Genomic DNA, 9,787 nt, shown 5'->3' on the forward strand with positions numbered 1-9,787 from the left:
TTATTAATAATTACTTTTATTACTATAGAAACGGTACCCAAACAAACAGAAATTACCCACAATTTTCTGCTGTCAAAGTTCACTCATAAGATTGGGCAGTTGAAGTGAGTCCCCAGGAATTCTCGAAAAATTATATAATTATGTACAAAGTGTACTAATGATGCTGAAGCAAATGGCTTTTCATTTCTCTTGCCATCTCCTTGACCTCTTCGCACAAATGATTCCAGAGAGGGAGGCAGCGGCCACTCTCTCACTAATGGGTGGGGGTCACTGCTGTGAGGTCTGAGGCTATTTCGGGCAAGTCCAGATAATTAATTTCTTGCAACAGAAAGGAGTGGCACCATGTAGAAGGAGGGTGGGCGGATAAACTGTAGCAGACAGATAATGGCTGCCGTCTACATTCAGCTGAGGGAGGAACATTTATCGGGGCGGGTGCAAGGGCCCCACATGCAGGGGTGTCTCCTTCTTCTTCCCGGGGAAGCTGGCTGGAGGTGTAGCGGCCGATGGCAGGTTCTGGGAGGGGACTCTGCCTGGAAGGCTGTGTGACTGGGTGGGACCCAGAAAGTGCCAGCAACCGGAGGCCACCCTCAGCGAGCACAATTTGGGGAGAAATGAGTTCAGTGGAGCATAATGGGAGAATTCGTGCACACTGAAGACAGAAAAGGAAAGAAAAAGACAACGTTCTCCATTGATAAATCTGTATTGAAGAACACCTCCCCACTCACAACTCCATCTGTAACTCATGCTGAGTTAAGTGATCTGCATGGTCAGCTGGGTGATTACGAAGTTCCAGAAGCTGGAAGTTAATGGGTATCATTTCAGGTTGTTAGTAATGGTGATGGGGGTGATAACAATCGCCTTCGACGTGGGCCCATCCAGCCCGCGAGGCACCCCCGTGTGCTCTGGCACCCCGCTGTCAGTGAGGAAGCTCATTCTAGAGGCGACGAGGGGAATAATGGCCTGCAGATAATTCAGCCTTTAATCTATTGTCATCAGTCAAAACTTGATACTCTATTATTCATAGCTAGGAAGTCTCTTTTCACATCACACGACGTTCTTACTAATTTCATACACCAATTTTGGATCATTTTCAAATTTGGGAAGTATTTTATCAAGTTGATTTCATATACGAACTGTACGATTCAGAGGAACTTTCCGCAGACCCGCTCCCGGCTCCTTGAAGCTCCCCACCGTTGGCGCTAGGCTTCTGATGTCCAGTGCCACAGCGGCTGTTTATATCACAGTCCAACTGCTGGACGTGCTGTGTTGTGTCCCAGTGTCGGATGCCTTGATGTGGGGGAGGACGGAAGTGTTCCTGAAAGACAACCTACGCTAGAATGGCTGGCGGTAACTGTGGGGTGCCTGGGGGGGCTCAGTCGGTGAAGCGTCTGACTTTGGCTCACGTCATCATCTCGAGGTTCACAAGTTCGAGGCCCGCGTCGGGCTCTGTGCTGGCAGCTGGAGCCTGGAGCCCGCTTCGGATTCTGTGTCTCCCTCTCTCTCTGCCCCTCCCCTGCTTATGCTCTGTCTCTCTCTCTCTCTCTCTCTCAAAAAAAAAAAAAAATGTCTTGCAGTAACTTAATGGGAGGGGAAGACTGTCAAACTATATTATTTTTGCCACTTCTACAAAATTGTTTGAGTGTCCAGACATGTTGCTAGGGTTCCTCGTGGGGCTCTGGAAGTGGCCTGTGCGAGTGAGGGTCCTCAGCCCCCCACCGCCAGACCCACGGACACCCCCTTCTCCGGGGATGGTCGTGGTTCCGGAAAGGAGAAGGGGAGGCAGGCCTGGCCTGCAGCCAAGCGAGGCATCTTGCTCCTTCTTGAGTGCAGGGAGGTGGATTTGAAGGAAAACAGATCATTATTGCCCCTTGCCTAAGGAATGGCGGCAAGTTTTGGCTGCGCACGAGAAACCAGGTGCAATCTGCTGTCCCGCAAGGACGTACGTATGAACTGTGATTTTTCCATTTCAAGAATTTGAGGAGATGTCTGGGTCTGGGGGTGGAAATGGGGAATAATTACAAAAGGGCTCACGGGCTCTTTCCGGAGGAGGATGGAAATGCTCGAAAGCTGGCTTGGATTGATGTTCGCACAACTCCGTGTGTTCGGTCGAAGTCACGCAGTCAGACATTTAACACGGGTGCGCCGTATGGTGAATCTTACCCCAGTAAAGCAGTTCCAAACAACCTGAGGGAAGATAACGCTGGACATTCCAACCCCTCGTCATTTCTCCAAGTTTGCAGGGACCCCCAGGGTGTTCTGCCTCTGTGTCCTGCCCCCGCCCTGGCTTGCTGAGCAGAGGTGTGGAGCCAGGCTCTGGGTGGTTTCCCACTGCCTGAGACCATACGGGTTTGCACCGACGTGTGCTGGCTGGCTCTGCTCCCGTCAGTCGGCCCAGGTGGCTGCAACCCGCAGCCGATGCCAAGTCCCCCACCTAGCTTTGTCACCTGTCATCTCTCCAGCCTTGTCACCTGTTACCTCTCCAGCTCTGGGGCAGGAGGGGCTCCTTCTGAAGGCCACCTGCGCTTGGACCATCTTGTGAGTACCTCCACAAGCTTTGGGCATGCATTGGGCACCATCTGTATACGGCCCGAGGACGACTCCCCGTGCCTGTCCCTACTCCTCAAGTCCTAGAAGACGCTGCTCTTAACTGGATGCTTCTTTGGCAACTTGGACCCCAAATCAAGGAATTGTTGTATTTTAACAGACGTTGCCAATTTCCTGGGAGAAACATGTTCCTTTCAAAGTGAGCCAAGAGGAGGAGAGAGCACCAGTGGGAGGGTTTCGGGACTTTCCTGCAGACACACGGGGCCGCAAACCCTTGCCGAGCGGCCCAGGTTGGTTGTGATGGGCTGGACACCTTACAGTAAACAGCTCGGACAAGTCGGAGAGGAAGCTCGCTTCTCCTGCTGCTGGAGCGCTGTGCCAGCCTGGGGGCTCCTTTTCTCTCACCCCCCTGGGAAGCGGGAGGGGGCAGAAGCAGGAGGCCTTCATGAGGGCCCCGCCGCGGGTGGGGTCCTCTGCGCCCAGAGGGATGGAAGGAGTCCACGTGGCGGGGCACCTTCTTGCCACGTACCCCGCAGCCATTCTATGTGGCAGATGGCTCTGTTTTGTCTCCCATTTCTCTGCTGGCTCGAAATTCTGGGTGCTTAGTGGGTGAGTGAGATTTTGCGGGGCTTTAGGTACAAGAGGGAAATGAGGTGGGACACGGGGAGGTGGGGCGCAGCAGGCGTTTCTCCGTCTGGGGTCTCGGGCAGCTGCTGGGACGAAGCTGCTGGCCTCTGGGGCCAAGGGGACGTAGGATGGGCTCGGGATGGCCTCGGAGCTGGTCGGAGCATGCATCCGGGCACCCGGCCTCCCTCGGGCCCCTCAGTGCTCTGGTTCCGCCTTCAGATAACCCTGGACGTTAGCGGCAGCGTGGCCCAGTTTGTTATCTCCTCTGCTGATAAACAAGGAGAGGTTGCCCCGGGGCTTTGTGAGCAGGAGTCAGAAGAAACTCCCAACGCACTGAGCCTGGTGCTGGCCCAAGGGTGGTGCAGGATGCAAGGTCTGGATCATGACTATTACTTGTGTTATTATTACTATGATTATTACCAGTGCATTCTAGTTCTTAACAGGTAGTGAGCCCTCCGTCAATGTCAGATGTTAGCGTTCTCACTAATTAGCATTTCCCTGCGGTCAAGCACGCGGGAGCTGTGGGAGGTGGGTGAGGCCAGAGCTGCAGGAACGGGGCTGGTCCTGGGGGAGTGAGCGCACAGAAGATACAATGCAGGCCTCGCTGCTCTCGCCCTTACCTGGACTCAAACCCCTCTCTGTCTCCAGGAGGCAGAGCAGCCTTTAATACGCTCCTCAGTGGTTCTCCAAGTGTGGGCTGGCATTGCCAGTGACTTCTTAGAAATGCAAGTCATCAGACCCCACTCCAGACCCCGTGGATCAGAAACTCTGGAACCCCTCCTGGGGATTCGGGTGTTCACTGAGGCTGGGACCCTGTGCTCTGTGCCCACCTGGGCCCCTGATAAGTACACGCCTGGGGGACCGTCTCCGAGACGACCCGGGGAGGGAGGACAGGAGGACAGGAGGACGAAGACGCCTTCGCATCGCAGGTGGTGACTTCAGTTACATAAAGAATAGTTAGATCTTCCAGGAGATGGTGAGAATGAGAAAAGAAGCAGAAAGGCCCCCGCCCAGTGTCGATGACTCACGAATCGATGGCAGGTCTGTGCTGCTTTGCCGGGAGGCAGCTCGGGCATCGCAGGAGGTGACGCGGGGAAGTGGAGTTTGCCCAGCGAGCGTCGGACTCCAGGTGGGAGAGCGTGACTTCCTCCTCGCCTTTTCTTCTCCTTTCTTTTGTTCATTTTTTTCTTTCTTTATTCCTCCAAAAAAAAAAAATCTCTGATGGTTTGTTTACTTTTCTTTTTGCCATGTGAAAGAGTGGGGAACCAGCCTGTAAGTATGGCAGAAACGGATTTCTTCGATTTTCAGCCTCGGATCTTTGTCAATTAACCCGGCCTCGAACACAAATACTGAGTTATGGGAGAAAAAAAGCCCAAAGCAGTCACTAGACACACTTCTGCCATTTGTCAAGTATACGTTTCTTGGGGCTTGGGGGAGGGGTGCAGGCCAGCAGAACCCTCCCCCCTCCCCCACCCTTCCCCCTCCCCCCCCCCAAGGCGATCTTATCAGTATTCAGAGATCAGTGAAAAATCAGGACACTGTACTACACTAGAATTTAGGGAGATACCACGTCAGCAGAAAAAAAAAAAAAAAAGGATCACCATTTCATACCAATCACACTTGCAAAAAGCGAAGAAAAAGTCTGAATGCTTCGCATGATGCCAAGGATGTGAGGAGGCAGGAAGTCACACAGCGGGCGGGGCGTTTACCCCTTGGAGAGAATTTGCAATTTGAGCACCTAAGAAAGCTGGAGAAACAAATCTGTTCCCAACGGCTCTGCACCTAACACCTACCCTACTGGGGAGTTTATGCCTGTCCCCCTGGAGTGTGGCCAAGGCTGTCTGCCCACGGCTGCCTGGTCAGCGGGAGGGAGATGGTGGGAAAATGAAGGATCCTCACAAGTGGAGGGAACAGAGTCTGGTCTCACACGAGCGGAGGGAACAGAGTCTGGTCTACCAGACAACCCTTGACGCGGGTGAGGCAGTGTGCGTAGCTCTACAAACTGCATAGTGTACCGACTCAAGATACAGACAGGCTCCCGCGGTACAACGCACTTTGTGCGAATCTCAGCACGCCCCATAGAAGGCATGGGCCTCAGCATAGTTCTACAGTCTTGCTGGGTGCAGTTTGAGCCAAAGAGAAGCCTGGAAATGGGGTGGGGGATTTTTACTATCAAACTGGGATGCCCCCATCTTTCTGCAAGTTTGAATCTGTCACCAAAACATCCCGTTTTACAGGTTGAAATTAATCAGAGTTATGACCCACCTCTGCATGGGAACCAGCCGGTCATGAGCAGAGGGGGCATTTACTGAGAATGCTTTATGGGCAGAAGACTTCCCAGGGCTTCATGAAGAGGGAATAAGCCCCCACTGTTGCTGCCCCTGGGGAGTTGTGACGAGCTGAGGATGGTCATGTGTGGACCGGCCCATCAGCATGTTAGCAGGTGCTGGCTGGTAGCTAGCCCACAGTGGCAGGTGCCGGGCGAGGCAGGCAGGGCTGCGGTCCCTCCTTGGGGCTGGGGTCCCTCCTTGGGGCTGTGGTGTCTGTGTGTGTGTGGGATGGCTGCCTCCCGCTCACCACCAGCTCTGAAGCCGAGGGCAAGTCCAAAGCCAGTTGGAAGGGAGCTGGGGTGCTGGGTGTGGAGCCGTGCTGGGTGGAGCGGGAAACCCGCTTAAGGAACAATAAAACTACTGACTGAATGGGAGGCTCGCGTGTGTTGGTGTCTGAGATGAAAGCAGTGGTCTGGCTTCCCCGTAATTGCTGTCAGGTTTTAAGCGCTCCTCTGTTCAGAACTCTCCTTTTAACGCAGCCGTGAAAATTGTTACCAGGCAACGGAGCGGTCCGAGCGCCAAGAATCCAGGAGTAGCTGGTGCGGGGAAGGAGTGGCTGGTGCGGGGAGACCCCAGCCAGAGCTGCGGCCACCGGGCCCCCAAAGCCTGTGTGGGCTCGCCTGCGCCACTGGCCAGCAGCCGGGGTGGTGTGAGGGCCGGGGGAGCCTGTGGGGTCAAGCATAAAGAGGTGGACAGATGTGTCGGGGTGCCACGGCGCCCCGTGGGGCTCACCTGCTGCAGGGCGAGGGCGTGGGAGGCTGTGTGTGTGCTCCGCTGGGAGAGATGTCAGTGTGCCAGCCTCACCACCAGGAAGAAGTCCTGTCCTGGCGCTCCCCAGACTCATTCACCCACGGTGGACCCAAACCTCCAATTCAAGCCCAGCAGAGAACCCACCGCTGGGGACCTGGGCCCAGCGAAACCGCCCTTAACCATCCCTGCAAAGTCAATCAGCTGGTCAGGTTTCCTCACATCAGCTTGTCCTCTCTCAGCTCCGTGGTTCTGACTTGAACATCTCTGCACCTTTAAGGTCCTAGCAGGTGCGATTTACCTCCTGGACAGCACTGGTGTCTGTCTGGGAGTTTATGGACCCCTTCTTGGTCTCAGTCAGTCTCGTACGTATATACATATATATATGTAAAATTTTAATGACTGTGTTTTATATATAAAATACATCATATATGTAAAATATTTTAATGACTGTCAATATATGATTTGGATTATGATATGTATCTATATACACAGAAATTTTAACAACTGTTTTATAGATAGATACATAGATAAGTAGATGATAGATATATAGACAGATCAATGGACGGAAGGAAAGAAGGATGGATGGATGGATATATAGACAGGTAGGTCAGTAGGTTAGATGATGATGATAGATAGATAGATAGATAGATAACGTTTATGTATTTAGTTACAGAGAGAGAGGGAGAGAGAGACAGCAAGGTAGGGTCAGAGACAGAGGGAGAAAGAGAATCCCAAGCAGGCTCTCAGCCCAGAGCCCGACCCAGGGCTTGATTTCACGACGGTGAAATTGTGACTAAGCTGAAATCAGAAGCTGGCCACTTAACCAACGGAACCACCCAGGCACCCCAAGATAGATAGATGATACAGATAATCAACGAATGGGTGGATAGATAGGTAGGTAGGTAGATAGAGATAGATAGATAGATAGGTAGAGATAAATGATATAAATAGATCGATGACTGGATGGATGGATGGATGGATGGATGATACAGATAGATGAGTGGATGGGTAGATAGACAGAGAGATACATACATACATGCATGATACAGGTACATTAATGAATGGATGGATGGATCAACGAATGGGTGGTTGGATGCATAGTTAGCAAGCTAGCTAGCTAAAATTGAAGAAAGGCCCACAGAGGCACACATGATTGATTAGAGCCCGTGACAGGCCTGCATCTCTGACTGCAATTGACCTGGCCAAGGGTGATGGGGGCCTGGGACTAGGAAGTGACGGAACAAGTGGGGAGAGGGCTCGGATTCCCCATGTATTTTGCAGACAGCGCTGGCCAGTCTGGAGGTGAATGTGGAGAAAGGACTGCCAGTGCTGACTTCCAGAGCTTTGCTGGGCAGTGGGGACCCATTCCTTTTCATGCAGCATCATGTGCCTCAGAGATTCCAAGCCCGCTGGACACAGCTGTCCCCAGACAGACAGAGAGAAAGAGAGAGAGAGAGAGAGAGAGAGAGAGCTCCTGGAGACTGGAACGAACAGACAGGCAGGCGAGCTCAGGGCGAGGGAGGCCGTCTCACGTTTCTAAGGGGAGCTGTCACAATTCAAGCTGTCCCTTGGGGAGAGAGATCATGCCCCCTGGATGCCGCCAATGTGTAAAGGTGGCCCTTTTGACACCGGGTCTCTGCAGCAGCTGCAGGGAGGAGGGGGTGGGGGGGCCCGTTCTGAGGCGGGGGTTGTCTTTCCCGCCATCAGCTTCTCGGGAGCATTGACACCAGGGCGCTGCTTGCAGAGAGCCTTGATTGAGATCAAAGTGTGTGTGTGCATCATGTTATCGGGGCCCGTCTCCCTCCCGCCACTTTGAACGAGATTCCTGGCTGTTCTGGGCACCTTCAGAGGAAGCATCCCTCTCGCTCTGGCTGCCTTGTTCGGAGCAGCTCAAAGAGAAGTAACTTAAAAAGCCTTCTCGGCTGTGCACTGCTTCTGTGAGTGCATCTTGCTTCCCTGGGCTCCTGGCTCTGGCCTGCGACTCTCTGATGCGTCTTGTTCCCAAGCCCTTTGTGGAGACTTCCAGCAGCCAGCTCGAACAGGAGCAATTAGCTCCGACGGGTAATTAGGCTTGTTTGCTTGTGCTGGGCTTGGGCTCTGGGGCGTGACCGGCTTTTATTTCAAGTCCACTCTGCATTGCCCCCTCCGAGCGTGAGGCAGATGAGATGGCAAGGTGTTTAGAAAACACAATTATGTTCCACTGGCTTCCAAAATGTTCACGGCGTGTTCCGACGCGGCTTATTGCCATTTGCTTTCAAGATGACTCTCTTTCCCATCTTTGGTATTCAACATTTGCCTGGTTGTAAGAAAAAAAAAAATGTCTCCGGGCCTACCTGTCTCCCAGCACAGGTGGGCTGCAAGGTGACATCTTTAGTAGCTTGTGTGTGTGCGTCTACAGTGCAACGAGTGCAGATGAGGAAAATTATCCCCAAAAGTCTGTTCCACCGGTGATCACTGGGACTGCACTGCAAGTGGTCCTAGGGGTCAAGGAAGAGGAGTGTGGAAGGATCACATGACATCAGTACCAAGATTCCGCCTCCTGGAGAGGTCACGGCAGCCCCCTCCTGAACCGTCAGGTGGTCCAGACCCCCCTCCTCCCCCGGCCACCTCCAGAGACAGGGGCCCTGCCAGTTTTAGAGGAGGGACTTTGCCGAGGGCCTGAATAACGCCTCCTGTCTGTCTCCCGGACGCTTTGCAATGATTGCTCCTACCTCGGGTCTCTACGACTCTCGGGCTAGGAGTGAGCTCTCTGCCAGAGCCAGTGTTTGGGCTCATGATCCTCACTTGATCCTGACCTTCCGTGACCTTGGGAAGCCTTCTTGTTGCCAGTCGTACACCCTCAGGACCCCCCAGAGGACCCAGTTCACACCCGCATCCCCAGCTTGGACAGGGCTGCCCCTGGCTGAGACAGTCAGTGCCTTGGTGCCAAGTGGAGGAAAGCATCCGCCTGGACGAATGCAGTTGGAGGAAGTCACTTCCTCCGGGAGAGCACAGACCCAGGAGCCTCAGGCTGAGCTAACGGATGACATTTGTGTGCAAAGAAAGAAGGGAAGCCAGGGAGCGTGGGGATATTTCAACCCCCATTCTCCCCACTGGTCAGAGTCTTTGGACGGTCCCTGATCTGGCCAGTAATAGGCACTCACGTTTTGGAAACTGGCAAATGGATGAGCTGGTTGTCAGGGTTTTTTTTACCCACTGGGCGGAGCATTCGAGCGCCGTGGGAGCGGATTTGAGAGAACGGTCTAATGGACATTTTCACCTTGCAGTTTGTGTTTGTAGAAAGCGGAGACTTCGAGAGTGCTGGAATTCAGCAAGTCACAAGCACAGGAAATCGTAGGAAAATGCCATCATACGGAAGGAAGGACTAAGCTGGCGCAGAGTCTGGATGGAGTCCTGGCTCCGCCCCTGGGACACCGCCTGGGTCTCAGCTTCCCCGTCTATAAGACGTGACAGGTTGGGGGCGTACCTGCCTCAGAGAGTTGCTGTGAGGTGTGAAGGAAATTGTTTCCATGGCGTAGGTTGCTACACCGCAAGGC

This window comes from Felis catus, chromosome A3 (assembly GCF_018350175.1).
Source record: "Felis catus isolate Fca126 chromosome A3, F.catus_Fca126_mat1.0, whole genome shotgun sequence".
In the NCBI taxonomy this organism is placed as follows: Eukaryota; Metazoa; Chordata; class Mammalia; order Carnivora; family Felidae; genus Felis; species Felis catus.